An 18,623-nucleotide genomic window follows, 5' to 3' on the forward strand; every position below is an offset into this window, starting at 1 on the left:
GAAGGAACAATGCTGCCTTCAATTTAGTAAGGATGAAATCGCCGCACTTCGGGACACTATTTTAGAGTTGAGTAGCACTGAGAGGGATTTTTTAGTGTTAGGTTTCATTTTAGCAAACAAACCAAAATCTGGCGATACTACGTATCTTCTTTATGGAAAACGTGTTTGTCGTGCGACCTTTTTATTTCGTTTGGCAATTTCTTCCTCACTTCTTAATACTTTGTGTAAACATTTTGAGGAGAAAGGCCCGGTAGCGCGTGAATATGGGAATAAGGGACGTTTACCACATAACACTTTTTCGCAAGCAACAAATGAGCACGCGGTTAGTTTTCTTAAAAATTTCGCTGAGGTTAATGCTTATTACCTGCCTGGCAGAGTCCCTCATTATAGAGATGAAGATGGTGCAATACAGCTAATTCCATCACATCATACTAAGAAATCAGTTCATCAAAATTACCTTACTGCTTGCAATGAAATCGACACTCGTCCTATGGGTTTTAGTTCTTTTCGTGATTTATGGAAAAAACATCTGCACAACATTAAGATTGCTAAGACCATGGCTGACCTCTGCTGGACTTGCCAGCAGGGCAATACTAAATTGATTAGAGCTCGTGCTAAAAATGCAGCAGGTAATCACACTGAAGCAGATGAAGAATATGATGAAGTCCTTCGAAAAACAAGGATCATATAATTCAATCGGCCGAAGAAATCAGATATTATCGAGCTCAAGTAGAAAAGGCAAAGGAACATGCCAAAATTCTTGTTCAAAGCTCAGAAAATTTTAATGCATTCGAAAGCAAACCTAAATGTTCGTTTAGAGGCATTGCCCATTTTTCTTGGGATTATGCACAACAGGTTCACTACCCTTATCACCCACAACAACCTGGGCCATTTTTTTTCAAAACTCTGCGTAAATGTGGTCTATTTGGAGTTTGCAATGACGGAATCGGCCTCCAGTACTGTTATTTCATTGATGAAATAAACAGCACTGGGAAAGGTGCAAATGCCACAATCAGCTACGTCCACCACTTTTTGGAAAATTTCAATTTTGGTGAAACTGAAACTTATCTACATGCTGATAACTGTTCGGGTATGTTAGCTTGTGTCCTTTAATTCTTAGCAGCATTGTTTTTATAAAATTATAAAGTGAAAGGCTAAATGTTCATTTTCCAAAAAATGTAAACAGAAAATTCATTGAAGAAGATTCTCATAGACTGCTCAAGGTTTTTTTTAATTCCTACTAAAAAATACCTTCTACTAAAAAACCAAAATTAAAAAAATGTTTTTTGTCAACTTATGTGATGACCCATTCAAAATTTTGACCAATCTCACAGTCATTTCGCTTTTGTTTCGTAGAAGAGATCTCTTCACAAAACAAACATCGAACTGAAGATCCGATAGATTATACACCACCTCCAAAGAAAGCTCACACTGAAAGTAAGAATAAATTTCTATGATATCTATGTATTCAAACAAAATACTCTTACTCCATGTGTCTTTTCAATGTAAAGTCGTAAGTTTGTACTTCTACAGTACTTGCCAACTGATCATTGTATTATATAGTCTATAATATGATAAATTTTTATACAATTTCTTTATTTATAGAAGTAAAAACACGTTTATCTGGGAAAAGCGCCAGCAGAATTCCTACGGACAGTAAGTACATTTTTATAATGGCTTTCTGAGTATTTATTGGTTTTATCATTAATTTGCTTTTCTCATCTAAATGGAATTTTATCATTTCATGATATGCGCCACTGGAGAGTCTTCTGAGAAATTTTAAAATTTCCCACCTGTTACGTCACTTAAAAAATAGAAATTGTGACGTATTGAGTGGAAATTTTTGAAAATTCTTGGAAGGCTCATTAATATTAGACCTTTTTTACAGATGAAAGAAATGTCACCCATTCCCCGGCTGGCTCTAGCAGTTGGTTGCTTTCCAAGCCAAACAAAAGCAAATTTCCACTGCAGGAAGCAAGTAAGTTCATTTCTCTATTAAATAATATTGCATTAAATGTTACAAAGCTTATACACTCAAAGGTCCTTAGTACTTTCTTATTTTCATATTTCTAATGTAATTTTTCAGATTACCAATATCGAACAATCTCCCTATTAGTGGAAATTTTGGAGACACTAAAAAAGATGTCAACCGGCATGGATGTCGAGGGTGACGAGGAGGTACAAGTGTGTGGGTCATTTGAGGAGCTGGACGAGTTTGAGAGCATCCTGTCTCAAAACACTCATAGAAAGAAAATAGTAAGTTATTATAATTAGTACTTTGCAGTCTGATTAAGTATCAATTTTTGCAAAAATCTATTACGTAATGCCTCCAACAGACAGTCGGGTCAACTTTTAGTACTCATGCAAATCGAGAACTAAGTACTGACCCTCTAATTCATTGATCAAAAGTTACTGAATGATGTGCTGTTTCTTTTGTAGCTTAAAAATTTGTCGAAGATTGGCGGACAGCAATTTGAAGAAAACACAAGAAATGTGATGAGAAAGTTAGTATTTGATATCTTAGAGTACTTTGAAAGCAAATTTTGTTATATTTTTCTGAAAATTGTATCATGCTCCTTCATCTTGTAGAGTAGTCTTGAAGCATCGCTTAACCTTTAATACATATTGATATCTTCTGTTAACACTACGCGTATTTTGCCATATATGACCTTATATTCGATTAAAATTCTATATATCATTCTTTCTCAGGTTGATGTCAAATGGCCTAATGTCCCAGATGAATAAAGACGGGCAAAGAGGGAAGCGAAGATTTTTGGATTTTGAACGAGTCGTAGAACTTATCAAAGGTGCAAATGCTTTCTTATACTTTTATTTTTAGATACAATCTAAATTTCAGCTCAAACAGACTCAAACTAACATGATATATAATTTATCGCAACCACCAAATAATTTGATTATTTTCGCTAAATCTGTACCGTGTCCCGTCCGAAATTAAGTTCTTACGAGGCTAATGTGCGATGTGAAATCAAAGAAAGCTTTTTAGTGAGTTTTTTTCTGCCTTTGTTCGATTAAAAAACACATCTCTTTTCTAATTATGATTTATTTAGTCGTGAAATTCGCAAAATTTGATCCACGTGAAAATTTTAAAGACCCTTGATTCGCGAAATTTAATCTACGCGGAATCTTGAAATTCTTCTCTCGCGAAAATTAGACACGCGAAAATTTATCCACTTAAGTTAAATAAACATGTTTACTATCACGTTCCCATATTTGTCACCTTGATGAAATTACCAAAGTTCAGTCCAATAAAGAATCATTTCTCAGAGATGTTGTAAATAATGTTATAAGGATAGAATGAAGGTGATAGATAGGTCATGGGAAGTAAGATTGACAATCATCCGTTTATTTGAGTAATGTATTCATTTTATAGACGCAGTTTTGATCAACTTTCCACCTTCGTCTGATGGTACTCCGAAGGTAACAGGGGCCCAAGTTGAAAAATACATGGGTATGGTTTTGAAGCGAGCCCCCGATCGAAAGGGAGGTGCAGGAAGACCAGAAAAAGTAGACTTTGAGAAAGAAAATGTGAGTGACCAAAATGCGAGTGACAAAAATGCGGATTCGGAAGTAAAGAAAGTAGTTTTCGACGAGGCCGAAGAGTAACTAAAAATCTAAAGTAATTTTTTGGACCTACCCCGGTGGGGTGGAGGTCCTATAAATTAACCTTTGTCCGTTCGTTCGTTCGTTATTACCTTTCCTCGTGATTGGCTCATTAGTTTTTTTGCACAAAGATGTGTAACTATAAACCCTCGAATGTGACGGAGCCCGATTTTCGAAAAGAAAAATTTTGGGCAAATTTGGGCCAAAAAACGGGTTTTTTGGACTTTTTGAAAAATTGGATCGTTAACTTTTTATGATTTTTTGCATGAAAGTAGGGTACCATCATAGAAAAAAGATGGCTCAAGCAGATTTTTTAAAAAAAAATTTTTTGGCTAAAAAAACGCATGTTTATCTACAAGAATCACTATTAATAAGCATACATCAATGTTCTTAGTTAAATTACTAAATCTTTTTATGAGATAAAGGTTTTTTTTGCTCACAAACTCTTGAATATGATATAATATTTCAAGAGCATGAAATTTTGGTTTTTAAACGTTTTTTTTATAAGAAACAAACGACTAATTTTAATAGATCATCACTATTTGTGTTCTGAATGATTGTTTAATGGCCACGCTCACGTAGATATTAATTATATATGTGTTAAATGCATTACTAGGTAGGTCCATAAAAGTATCACTTGTTAACTTTCCATTACCAAGAAGATTAATATTGTATTGTTTGAAAATGGTGTAAGGTCAATTTTTCATCATTAAGCTTTTCAATCCAGGTCTGAAAGAGGTATTTCCTTGGTTTTAATTTTAGATCAAATATAAGTCTTTGAATAAATTGTCTTATCAATGTAAGCAATTTAAAACCTCCCAATGAAAACTTTAACTAACCCATTAGTAGTTTATTTCGGTTCTAAACGGATAATTAATTCTATTTTTAAAAGATTTCGGTTATCAATATATAATTATTTAATTCATGTATCATTTGTAGATAATATTCAGTTTGAATTTATGGTATCTCTGTAGAATATATTTAATGAAATTGTACAAATTTAAATTTATTTACAATAAAATATCTATTTTCCGAAATAATCGTTCAAGTGAAAAAACTGCTTAGACATTACTATTCTATCCGGGATTGTTTAGTTTTAGAGTAATTTTGATTTATTTACTTCGTCTAACAAATTGGTCAATAGGACACGTTTCAAAGACGTGTCAAAGACGATTTCTAAGGACGTAAAGACGTCTCAAACACGTCTTAAAGACGTCTTTATCAAGACGTACCAATCTCGGCTCTTAAAAGACGTCTTTCAATGTTTCATAATGGAACCAGTGACGTCTTTAAGACGTCTCGTGTTTAACGGGTTCAGTGTATGATCAATTATCAGTAGCAGCCGCCGGCGGAATTTTTCGATTTATATCTGTTCTTTTTTTCCAGGAGAGAAAATTTAACAATAAATCTAGGAACCATGTCCTTTCGGAACACCTGCTTAGAATCCAGGAGTCGGCTACAAAATATCTGTTCTCAAAATCCAGGATCATGTTCCAGATAAACCACCTCCAGCACCCCTTGTTCGAAAATCCAGGAGCAAGTAATCAAATAACACATCAAATTTTCCAGGAGCCTCAAAATGCCAATTTTGTAAAAATTTCGCGGATTGGTAATTTTGTTAATTTTCGCGGAAACTTAATTTCAACTGCAACAATTGTTGATGAAATAAGGAGCAAGGAATACCCTGCTGAAAATTTCATTTTTCAACTGTTATTATTATCTCATTATATCAGAAGAACGTTCTAATTTCGATGTGCAAGTAACATAGAGGAGGTGAAGTTTAGTGACTGAGGAGGGGCAACAATGGTTTGTGCCAACGGGAGCATGATAGAGGGATTACACCTAGAAACTTCAAAGAAACGGAATTCATTTTTGAGAAGACCCCCACTCACAGGGGTGGAGGGAATAAAGACAGAAAAGTACACATTGAGTTTTAATTATTTTTTCTTTTCCTCAAATTATTGTTTGGGCGAGGTCGGGGCTTGGACAAACCAAACCCACGAACCCAGCAACCCAACGCCTGGTCGGAGTTGTCATTGGTCCCGTGCTCCCTGACCTTGTAAAAGAATTCGCGATACGTACGTTCTGTAATAAAAAAAAGAGTATGATTAATCTAAGTTTAGATCTCCAAAACCAGACATGTTCATATTTAGACCAATTCATTTTAGCACACATTCATGCTATGTTAATACAAGTTATAAACCGTTTAGTGCAGGGGCTTATGTATCAAAAAAGCTTCTCTTGTGCACAGGTTTGTTACAAGAAAACTAAATTTTGATCTGATGCACTGGCCCCTCAAGGATTAAGAAAATCTTGGTATACAAAATTCTAACACCCCTGTTGCCATGGGAAATGAAGTCATTGGTTACCATACCAACAAAAAATAAAAGCCGTCAAATTCAAAAAAAATTTTTTCCATTCGAAAGAACATGAAAAACTGGTAAAGAAAAAGGTCACAACCTACATGCATTTATCTCGAGATGTTAAGAAAATAAGACAAAATGACGTCATAAATAATGACATCATCGAAAAATGAAAAAGGGTCCAAATTCTTTTGGCTCATTCGAGAGCAAAACCTTCCAGGGAACAAAAAATATTACTACGAAAAAGCTTGAAAATCATTTAAAGAAGCCAAAATTGATATTTTTGACTTTTGCCTGTTAAAGGTTGGAGCTTAGGGGCACGCCCAGCCAGCAGATAACAGGCAAAAATTAAAATTTTGGCTACTTTAGGCGTACAAACTTTCGCGAGCAGAAACTTGAGTAAATGTCTTTAAAAATTCTAGGAAGGGCCATTCGCGAAAGTTTATGCTCGCGAAAAGTTCTTGACAAGATAGAAAATCTGTAAAACTTCGAACTTTGAATAAAATGTAACTTTTATGGCACTTTCTAGCCTGCTAAAAGACTAATAAGTCAAAGGACAAATGTTTCAAGCCAATTCAACAAGTGTTTTGTGTCTCTAAGCCGTTTTTTCATGTGAAAATTCTCAATATTTTATGTCTTGAATCGCGAAAGTTTATGCTCGCGAAAAATATTTTTCCCTTAAATTCGCGAAAGTAAATGTCGTGAATTTCGCGATATTTCGTCCTCGCGAAAGTTTGTACGCCTAAAGTAATAGCCTCTTTTAAAATGATTTTTGAATGGTCCCTTAGCTTACGTAATTTTGAAAAACGAAATGTCCTGGAGCTTCCATATTTTCCTCTCATATTGGAGTATAAGTTTCACTTACCGATGCATTGCTCCATGGGATGACTCCTGGTTTTCTTTGCTTTCAACTCTGAAAAATAAAACAAATTAAATTATCCTTTCCGTAGAGATGCAAATGTTTCAAATAATATTGGAAAAGATTTCACTTGCAGAAGAAATTGTAAAATTTAGTTGATTGCAAATCTTGCAAAAGTCTTCTTTTGACTTGCACAGCCGTAAATAAAAATACTCACCGGCTAATTGAGCCTTTAGGCTTAAAATTTCTGCTGCTTGAGCCTCGATCGTCTCTTGGTCGGTGAGTTCAGAAGACATTTTTTATTTATTAGGAGAGAAATCTAGACGACAAAGATAACAATTTCAACATTGGAACTCCGAGTGGTTTACAGCAAACTTTCCCTTGATCTATCCGCCAAATATATTAACATGATTGGAATTCTCACGAAAGTTAATTCGGCGAAAAATTCTGAAAAGCTGATTCGCGAAAGTTCCTTTCCCTATAGCAATTTGATATATCAATAAACTACAGTTGACGCTTTCTAATTCGATTTTCAAGGGAAATTGTATTTTCATCGTATAGGGGGGAGGGGGCTTATCGAATGATAGAGCGTCGTTTGAAAGTGACTTTTCATTTTATCTAAAAAGGGAACGTATCGAATAGTAGAACGTCGAATTAGAGAGCATCAACTGAACAGCAGGAAAAGGGAGGTCCGGAATACCCGAGTTAGAAAAACCCAAGTTACGACGAATGTGACGTCACAAGTCTCAAATTAAGACGTCATTCGTCGTAACTCGGGTTTTCTGGGCCTCAGGAAAAGGAATTGACAACTGTATCTCATTTGCTACAATAATAAGGCTCTCCAATAGACTACAATAGACTTTATAAAACATCCAATCTTCTGTGACATCTGATCTTTCTACCTGGAAAATCAGATTAAATAGTAAAACCAATATCAAATACATTAAAACTTAACTTTCAATCTTTCTTACTGTATCCTTACTGGTAATGAAAACTATGTGATACGCTAAGAGTACTGAAGGTTTGACAAGATTCCAGCCATTTTCATTTGGATAATAACTTTTCACGAGCTTTACTTGTGCGCTGTCGACTGTCAAAGCGCACACAATAATTTCATGAGAGGATTTGTGATTATATAAAAATGCGTTCTGTTTCATGACCTTAACGTATCTGATAAAAATCGTCAACGATTATTCCAAATGAAAATGGACAGACTTTAAGACAAAACAGGAAGAATTCAATCAAAAAAATTACAAACTATCCCTTACATTGAAATAGGTTATGTGAAGTCTTGAACTTTTGATTCATTTGAGGTTACTTGAAGGGTAACAACAACCTGAAATGAAAAAAAAAAGCCAAGAAGGAAAAAGGCACACAGGACCCAACAGCGTTACACTTGACTTGAGGCTGCGAAGGTGCTGGAAACATAGAACATAGACCCCCCCTGCTTAAAATTTGCTTCCATTTGCTGCTCTGGTTGTACCTTAAGTGGATTAATTTGCTTGAAGATTAGAGTTTTTCTCAAAATTTGCGAAATATAATCCTCGCGAAAAATGAATCATAACTTTTGTCGAAACCCTTAGGAAAGAAAATAAAAGAAATTAGTTCAAAAAGGGGCCGATTCGCGAAATGTTATCCTCGCGTAAATATTCTCTATGCTCGTGAAAATAAGTCCTTATTTTTGAAAGAAATTGGCTCGCGAAAATCAATCTAAAATTGGTGAAAACTTACATTTAATTTTCTCCATATCCGAGCCTGGAATATGCTTAGTGTTAAAAACATAAAAAGAGTCTGGTCCGCCCAACCACCCTTTCACATTGTGTTAAATTTCAAATGTATCGCAAGAACATGTGAAAAATCAAGGCGTGAAAGTAGTTTATATTTTCAAAATCTTTTCCGAAAAAAGCAAACAATCGATTGACGAATTACACGTTACAAAAAAATTATTTATTTAAGATCTAACATAAAGTCCCCTTTTTGTGTGATTTTGGAGCACATTCACAAAGCTTAAAGATTAGACAATTAATAGTAAGTAACGTTTATTACGTTTCGAAATATTTAACACAATGTGACAACCAGACTGACGCTAATCCCAAAAATGCACGAGCGACAAGCTCAAAATGCATCATAAAATCATGCAATGCACGAGCGACCTGCTCAAAATGCATATATAAATCATGCAATGCACGAGCGACAAGCTCAAAGTGCATATATAAAGCATGCAATGCACGAGCGACAAGCTCAAAATGCAATGCTCAAAATGACAATTTTAAAGCCCTTAATAGAAAATTGGAATGAATAAATCAAGTTTAAACATGTCAATTAAAAAGAAAAAAAAGATTATGTTCTGTATGTTGTTAGATTTTTTTTTTCTTTTATGGCAATATATTCCGCAGGTATATTGACCTCTATGAAACAGAACTTTTGATTTTACATTTTATAAAGTTTTTTCTTTTATCAAACGCTCTTTGAAGACTTGTAAGGATGGTGCTTCAACAATATTTTCTTCTAGATCATTCCAAGGTTTCACACTTCTGTAAAAAAGAGAGTTGCTTTGGTAGCCTCTCATACCGTCATTAGCAAAGTTCCTTTGAAGCTCGTAATCATGCTGACGTCGTGGTCGTTTTCGAGGAGTAAATTTCTCTGATCTTATAGACTCGTCATAAATGTGGAGGTTCTTGAAAACTTCCACCATATCACCAACTGGCCGCCTGGTCTTTAGGCTAGGTAGATTGATGAGTCGTAGCCGATCTTCGTATGAGTAGTTTCTGTAGCAACTAACTAGCCTTGTAGCTCTTTTTTTTTTTTTTTTTTTTTATCTATAGTATATGAAACACGAACAAATAGTACAAAACTAAGGGTTCCTAACCTCCCGCAAAAGGACAACCAGATTATACCGCCAGGAGGAAGGAACCCAAACTAAGCTAATAATAAATTAACTAGCAGTTAGCTGAAGCTATAAATGCCCCGAAACCGCCGGAGTTAAACATTTATTGCCAGCCATTATAATTTGATAAGTAACATTTAGTTGCGACGATAAAAGCCTTTTAAAACAACATTATGTTCTAAAGTTGAAATTAGATGTAAAGTCCTTTTCTTGGCTGTCATCCTTAAAGTCCGGCAGTAGGACGTGACAACTGAGGAGTATATTCTGACTCAACCTCAAGATTACTTTGGAATAATTAGTTTTGAGAAGAACGTTTCACAATATACGCAATCAGGGTAAACTTAGGTAGGATTTGTAGGACAAATTTTTCTGGAAAATAAACATTTCTTTTTTGTTGTTTTAAGACTGAGTGTAATAGAAGAGTGGAAAATTAGAAGGAATTTCAAGATCAAGTGAGGGTGTAGCCTTGAGGCGCTTTCAGAGACACACAGTGTGTCTGTGTGACATAGCTGTCAACTCTCCCGCATTGCGCGGGAGACTCCCGCATTTCTCGACGCGCGTTTAAACCCTTTATCTAAATCGGAATATTACGGAATTATTTGAAAAGTCATTGTCTAAATTCGCCCGATTTTTCGATCCCGATTTCCCAATAATAATATCCTAAACCCTTTATCTAAATCGGAATATTACGGAATTATTTGAAAAGTCATTGTCTAAATTCGCCCGATTTTTCGATCCCGATTTCCCAATAATAATATCCTGATTTCCCGAATTAGAAAGAATCGAATATCGCATTTTTATTCCTAATTTCCCGATTCCCTGATTTTTTTCCTGACTGTTTTTTGAATCTGTTTCTACCGCATTCTAGACGCTTCAGGTTGACAGCTATGCACACTGCATATATTAAGTTATTTGATATAATAGAGGCCACTAGTGCGTCTACTCAAATCTATTGTGGTTTGTTGTTTCGGACGTTATTTAATGAGAGAATGATAGTCATAGGTGAAGTTTTGCAGTGAATATTAGGCTTTAGCCAAAGTTCAGAGCGCTTTAATTAAAAGAGTTGTTAGCTTTAAGTGAAAATAAAGGAGTTTTAAAAATGCCAAAATTAACAAGAAAGAAATGTTAAAGAAAACCATCCTTAAAACTGAAAGTTACAAATGTCTACTTAGTCAAAAGAAAAAAATACTAACTTGCTGAGTAAATGTAAAATAGCTAAACATTTGAAGGCTTCAACTTAAATAATTTGTTTACACACCAAAGCACAAAAGCTAGATGTGGAAGCTTCAAAAAGATAACCTCATATTCAGATGGTGTTATTTCAAAGCTCTAAAGAAGCAATGAAAATACACCATCTGACAAATTTGGTTTGTGGTTTGTGCAGGGACCGCGCTTAATTAAAAAACTCCTGGCAAAAACTAAAAACAAATACAAATTTTCAAATGTTTTGGGCACAATTCAAAAAGTTCTATCACTAGACACTGCGTAATTCCTCAAATGGGTTTTTCATCATGCCTTTAAGAGTTTTAACATACTAAAGAAAATTCACCAAGACGAGACAATTCAACTTGGTGTTCTACAGACAGATCATCTGAAAAATTTGGGTCGGCCGATCAGTAAAATAGATTTTTATTTCAATTGAATTATCAGTCCTGTAGAACAACAAATTTAATTTGTCTTGCCTAAGCTACTAAAAAATGTAGTTTCACTATGTTTTAAAAATCTTTATAAAAAAATAAAATGTCAGCTAAAAATGTAGTTTCACTATGTTTTAAAAATCTTTATAAAAAAATAAAATGTCAGCTTGGTACACAAAATACAAGACAAAAACATCACAAATTGAGATATGCATGACCATTTTGTTAAAAAAGTCAAGTATTTGTTATAGAATTGCTGACAGCAAACATCAAAGAGGTAAGATAAATTCAATTCAAGTGTTTTAAATAAAAAAACAGTGCAAAAACTTTTAATTTCAAATATGAATAGAATATAAGCGAACTAAAGAAAGCAATGATAAAATCATTTAAAGTTAAAGAAAACAAAACCAACAGGGTTAAAAAGCCAGGTCTTACTAAATCAAGTCTTTTGGATGGTGTTCTATCTTTGTGATTATTCGCTTCTTATCATAGTGTATGTCCACTTCTTCCAGTTCTAATAATGCACGTGCAAGGGATTTGAGATTAGATTTACCACCACTGAGTTTGAAAAACTCTTCTAAACATGCTGGAAACGCGGTCAACTTAACCTGTCTGGAATCCTTTTCAACAGTAACATTGACAGTGTAGGTGACTGTACACCGTTTTAGTAAGAGATCCTCACCACAATGACTGCATGTTATATCATCCGCGTCTTCTTCCTTTAGGTGTATTTTTTTGCGGCATTCAGCAAGAGGACAAGACACATAGCTTTCTGGTTTGACTGAAAGTATGGTCGGACAACATACTCGTGTTGACTGAGAGATTCCAGGGTGTTTTGACCAATCATACACTTGCTTTCCTTGAACTTGAAATTCAGATGTTGTTGTTGTTGATAATTTCATCAGGCTGTTGAACCAAGTAACTGCTACGTTTGTTATTCGATATGTTTTATTTTCTTCTAAACTTTGGATCTCTATCAACTGTGATTGCCATACAGTGAAGTTCATTTGCTCTGACGAATCATCAATGATTTTGGCTTCCCGCAAGGTTTTGACCCATCGATAAGAGTTTACATTCTTCTGATAGTCCAACCACCTAATCTCACCTGTGATGGTAAATAGTCCAGATGGTGGGCACTTTTGGACTTCAGCAATCAAAAGTTCCTTTTCTTCATGTACAGCAAAAGTCAAACTTTCATCCTCTGTTAATTCTGCACCGAAAGACGGATTAAAAAACTGTTTTCCAGTCTTGATTGGTGAAAGTTGGCTCATTTTGATTGGAACTGCATCACTTTGAAGTTGCAGAAATTTGTTATGGGAGTGAGTGTCATCACTCATAACCCTCACCTTGGATCGGCAGGTCGGAGAGTACTTTACATCAATGTCAAAGTATGTGTTTTTGTTGCTGGCAGAGACAACTTCATCATTAACATTAACCACATACCCAGATAGAGCTAAGAATGAAAGTTGAAAAACAATGAATATTTTTATATAAGGCTGATGGAAATGCATCTTGTGTTTACCGTATGGTTGACTTTCTGAATTAGATGCAGCCAAGTTGTCATTATTCATTAAATTGGAACACCTGCATAATTTGGATAGAATTGGTCATTTTGACATTTACGCCGCATTTATGATGTTCAGGATTAGCCAAACTGGCAGTAATGAGTTAAAAACACTGTTTTGATTTCAATCTTTTTTTTTGAGCAGGATAAAAGAGAAATAATGACAACTTTTTGAGAAAATTGCAAATAATGACAACTTCATGCAGCAGGCTTTCAGACATACAAGGTGGCTTATGGTGAAGATTTAATTCCATCAGCAGCTAAAAGGCTAGAAATCCCAAGGCTAAAAGTAGTCATATAATAAGTTAATACTTAGATTGCATGTCACTGTATCAGAGTTAAGAAAATACTTTTGGTGTTATTTATCTTATCCTCTATTCTTGGGTATATACATTTTTTTCTAAATTATGAGTTATTTTGTTTAGCTAGTTTATATAATTTTTGTAACTTCTTTGTGTTTTTTCTAGGTTACCCATGTAATTAGAGAAATTAAACTTTTTTACGGTTTTCTTGCAAAAATATATTCAATTCTACTGATAAAATAGATTTTCTAGCTTTTTCTGCCCTTTGGCCTTTTGGCTCTAAAAAAGAGGTCCAGTCCAGCCCAACTTCTGAAAAAGACTATTTTGCTAGCTTTTCCAGCCTTTGTAACCCCTGAATCATAAAGAAAATCATAACATATCCAAGAAAAATGTTCTTACTTAAGTTGTTACTGTTTCCGCTGCTTGTTGGAGAATTGTATTGGAGCCTTTGCCTTTTTGGAGTTGAAGGATGATCCTCTTTGACTGGAGTTTTGTTTTCCATTTGCTTTTTTGGAGTATAAGAATCTTCTTTGACTGCAGTTTCGTTGTTTTCCATTCTGTTAATAAAAATTGGTCATATAATTTATTTTAAATCAAAAAGTTGTTATATTCATGAAATTTTATATTCCATTGAAATTTTTTAAATAATCGAAATTTAGTAGGAAGCATTCATCTTAGTATGTGCTGCAAGTTTTGCACTGAACAATTTGTAGGTTTCAAGATGCTAATAATATTGGAAATGAGCATAGAAAAGAATCTTTCATTTATTTACCTCTAATTATCTCTGACGCGTGTATGCTTGGGAATGGTTAGAAGGAAAAGGATTAGTTGTTAGTTCCATGCTGCAATCAAGGTACTACCCACAATTCCTTTTGCGTCTCAATTAAGAATTATTATTACAAATGTACTTATTATTTGCAAAGTCGGGTAATCGAGATTTAACACCTACGACCTGTGTAGAAGTGTCACAAATCAAGAACTCCATCGTATAGAAAAGGAGTGGTCTGGGCGGATGCAGTCGAGAAAAATTGTTGCGCGGTCTATGATTCATTCTCCCTTCCGCTGCGCGTGATCTAAAATAGATTTGTCGTCTCCGGGACATTATAATCTTTCGATTTTATTTTCAAAAAGTGGATATAATTCACTCCCCAAGTTTTGACACAACACAAAAAAGACTTCCATAAAACTCAAATGTTCTTTTGAATAGTTCAATTTATATTGAGACGATTAGTTTATCTGAGACGTAAACTTGTAAAACATTATTATGTATGAGTGCACTTTACATTCAAGTTTCAATAGAGAAAGCATCATCTCTTCCGCAGAGCTCATTTTACAAACTACTCGTCTGAGACGACTTTTTCGTCTCAATATAAAAACACCTAATGTAAATGAAGACATTACATTGTCAATTTATTCGAAGACTTCTTTTTTGCTATCTTTTTGTTTTAAATCGCGGGTTAACCCTTTGACAGCGCAGTACTTTTGAAAAAAGTGAATAGTTTTTGCATTTTTTTAGATAAAATTCAAACTTCAAACAGCCGTTAAATCTTGTAGCATAAGAGATAGACAAATATTTTGGTACCATTAAAAAGCCATTTTCCTACTCTCTCTAAAAACATTCGGTTTATATACCTTAAAATGAAGTGGTTTTGAGCTATAGCCAAAAGACTTGGGTGTGGTAAAACCACCTTTCCAAGACGTATATATACGTTATCCGAGCTATGTATGTCAATCAACTTCGCGCTGACATCACACCCCATATATATATTTTCGCGTATAGTACGTACCAATGGAAGTGCCACAAGCTTCGGATCAATTTTTGCGAGGAAAAAAAGTCGCGAATTGTTTGGATTTAACTTCGCGAGTAAGAAGTTTGAGAAATTTCGCATGGATTAATTTCGCGAATCAGCGATCCCACGCGATTTTGCGAAACAAATTTCCACGAAACTTGATCCGATCAAAGTAACCTTCCCCCGTTTATTAGGAACTGAACAGAATATATATTCGAAAAATACTTTTTTTAGCTAACCAGTGTCATGGGAATTAGTGTTAGTGTTATTACTTGGCTCGTTCTCATACGGTAGCCGAAGAGACTTAAAAAATCAATTTAATTAATGCAATCGTTTGAAATCGTGTGAAAATATTGTTTATATAGTAACGTTTCTAAATTAACAAGGCATACAGCTTACATACCAATTCAATCATAGGAACTCTTGCAAAAACTCGTCTCGTTTATTCGGCAATTTAGTATTATTCCGGGAAAATCAGGAGTACAGAGTTATAAAAACATTTATCATTCGTTAGTAAAAGAAAATGGTAAAGGAAGTCTATGAAACCGATGTTTTCAAAAAATATAAGTTATTAAAAAAGAGCAAAAACCCTGAATATCTGCCTAAAACGAAACGTGATAACCCTAACCCACCGATTCTTTCAAATTTTCTCGGTAGACTATTAAGGTCGCTAGTAGGATTGCAAGTAGGACTTTATATGATGTATTGTAATAAGATTAGTATTTTTCGTGTAAAAATATCATCGTTTAAAATGAAAACTCTAAAAATATGCTTCCTGCTTTAAAAATATTGTCCGTATATAGACGAGTCCGTCTCAACACAATTCAATTTCCAACTACTGTATGGTATGGCATTTAAAACAGTTAAACGACCAAGAACACCAGCCTACAATCAGGAAAAAACAGCACCATTGTATCAGCAACTTTGTGTAAGTCTGAAGTCAGCAACATTGCAAACTTTATAACGTTTAGGTTTTGTTGAATCTAAACTATTCGTAATACGTTGTAGATAGAAATACAGCAATCTTGTAGTCAATATAAGTAACTGCTGTGAATTGATAACTTTATAACGTTTAGGTTTATGTAAATTCTTCATAACCCGTTGTGCTTTTCAGTAATCATGTAGTCGATATAAAAAATGCTCTCAATTAATATATGCATCAGGAACATCAAGGAAAATGGTTTAACAAATAGCATTTAATTGACGGAACATGCTAGTGAAGTAGGAATTGTGATTTAACGATACGAAGATTGTTGATTGAAATCGTTTTCTCGTTTTGTTGAATAAGCTTGAAAATGACCTAAAAACGAAGAAAAAAATTCAAATCATCATTACGGGTTTCCCGAGATTTTTTTTTGTTAATGCAACTTTTTATTTAAAAGAGTTTATGTAATAAGATACTAGAAGAAAAAATAGAAACAACAAAAAAAGAATTATTAAAAAAGCTTTTCTGGTTCTTTATTTATTTAAGTTTTATTTTTATTTTTAAACAATAGAATTCCACGAGAATGAGGCTCTGCATGACAAACATATTTTTATGAGGCGTTTGACCGTGAAACAGTACAAATAAAAACAGACATAGAAAAAGAAGGAGAAGAGCTTTTGATCTCAAATTTTCAGGGATGACTTGGAATGATATAAGCATTGGAACTATCTAACTTTCATTGAAATCAGACGACTTTGAAAAAACACCATTATCTCGGGAAACCCGTATTGTTAAAAGTTATACATTATGCGAACGAGTGAACAAGGAAATTCAAAAAATTAAAAATTAATTGAAAACTAAAGGTCGCACCGTAAATCAAACACTCACGGCAACTAAAATAACACTCTTACCTTTAGGAAGTGTCATGTAGAAGCATCATTGAATTGTGTTTGTGACATGTATTTCAAATCGAGCTTTAAATAGAAAAAAATCATTATTTACAATTTTGAAAATGTATTACCACCCACCCAGTCATTAAAAACGTTTAGTTCTCATCAATGTACACCCTTATCAAATCAATCTCGCCTCAGTTTCTAGTGCCAAACCGTTAATTTTCTGTTCTTCTAATTCTCTAAATTTAAAATTTTTCCTTTTCTTAATATCTTGTAATCGCTCTAATGTCATTGGCTCGATTATCATATCTTTTAGCTTTCTCACTCTTGAGATCCCAACATACGCTAAACCAATAAATATTTCTGTATTTCCTAAATCAATCCATGCTTTATTCAAAGTTAATCCTTGAGACTTGTGAATAGTTATTGCCCAAGACAATCTCAAAGGTAGCTGTTGTCGCTCATGCGATGTACAGCGAAGGTCTGAAGAATTTGTTAAAGGAATAATCGGAACACAGCGAGGCTGGTCTTCGCATATACTTGGTCCTTTATAAAAAGAGTCAAATTGAACAATAACAGCTATAGGTAGATTTGGAGGAGAATCTCCTTCTTGATAAATAATATCTTTAACTATTCCCATTGACCCATTACAAAGCCCTTGGTCTGTCCAAAGGTTTCTAGTCAACATTACTCTTGCACCGATGCTTAAAAATACCTTAGGTTCTAATCCACCCATGTCGTCTGAAGAAAGTTTAGCTGATTCTTTATTACTGTGTCTTGCATTAATTTGTGCCATTGGGACATTTAAGCTCATCAATGCTTCATGGTTATCGGAAGCAACTTTCTCATTTGAAAAAGATAATTTCACAAAGTCTTTTAAATTTAAATTATTAGTCAAATTGGCAGGTGTCCTAGATAAGAACATCTGCCAATCTTCCTCAGTTGAATCACCGTTTCTTAATCTCAATAAGGCAGCTTTGAATTTTTCCTGCTCAAAATCATCACCTTTAGATCTTTCATTTACTGTAAGCTTTATCACAGTCGTAAACCTTCTATACATGCAAAAACCCAATGTACCAATTTCACTTCTAGGTTTCTTATGATACAATACTTCATCTCCAACAGGGGGTAATTGAGCAATGTCTCCTACCAAGATTATAGATATTCCACCAAAAGCTTTGTCTGATTCACCTGTTCCTTGTCTACACCGTTTATCTATCCATCCTAGCATATTTTGACCAACAACAGAATACTCATCAATAATCATATATCTAATTCCACTGAGTCTTTCTTGTAGTCGTAAGAGTGCAGGACCCTTCAAATCGTTTCGGTTTTTTCCTCTTATTGGAAGATTCAATAAAGAATGCAAAGTCTTACCATTAATATTAAATGCAGCTATTCCAAAGTAGGCTGATACAATACATTTCTCTTTCAGTAAAGCTCTAATGTTATTAATTAAGTAACTTTTTCCACTCCCTGCTAACCCGGTAATCATCATGAATAGCTGATCTCTCTGATTCATATCATGATCTAATAATATATCAAATGTTTTTCTTTGCGACTCATTAAGGGAGTCTACTTTTAGTTCAAACACTTGTTCAACTGGGTTCTCAGACATTTCGGCTTTTCTTTTGTCAAGCCAAGAAACCATATTTCCAATCTGCTCTTCAGTGTAATTATTTCTACAAGACTGCCAATATTCTAAATCGTTATGAGATGGCTCATCTTGATTAATTTCGTTGTTATTCGCACATAAATCAGCTAAGTGCATCCATTCTTCAC

At 34.2% G+C, this 18,623-nt stretch overlaps 2 long non-coding RNA genes across 2 annotated transcripts; both read left to right on the forward strand.

Moving 5' to 3' along the window:
- The first annotated feature begins 1,362 nt into the window (after nucleotides 1–1,362).
- On the forward strand, nucleotides 1,363–1,914 carry LOC136812918 (uncharacterized). Its single transcript, XR_010847419.1, has 3 exons — nucleotides 1,363–1,437; nucleotides 1,606–1,656; nucleotides 1,889–1,914. It is a non-coding gene; the product is annotated as an uncharacterized lncRNA (long non-coding RNA).
- Nucleotides 1,915–2,444: 530 nt separating this feature from the next.
- Nucleotides 2,445–3,517, forward strand: LOC136812919 (uncharacterized). The gene is made up of 3 exons (XR_010847420.1): nucleotides 2,445–2,504; nucleotides 2,710–2,807; nucleotides 3,392–3,517. It is a non-coding gene; the product is annotated as an uncharacterized lncRNA (long non-coding RNA).
- The last annotated feature ends 15,106 nt before the right edge of the window (nucleotides 3,518–18,623 follow it).

The sequence above is a fragment of the Clytia hemisphaerica genome, unplaced genomic scaffold (genome assembly GCF_902728285.1).
Source record: "Clytia hemisphaerica strain Z4C2 unplaced genomic scaffold, Clytia hemisphaerica genome assembly, whole genome shotgun sequence".
In the NCBI taxonomy this organism is placed as follows: Eukaryota; Metazoa; Cnidaria; class Hydrozoa; order Leptothecata; family Clytiidae; genus Clytia; species Clytia hemisphaerica.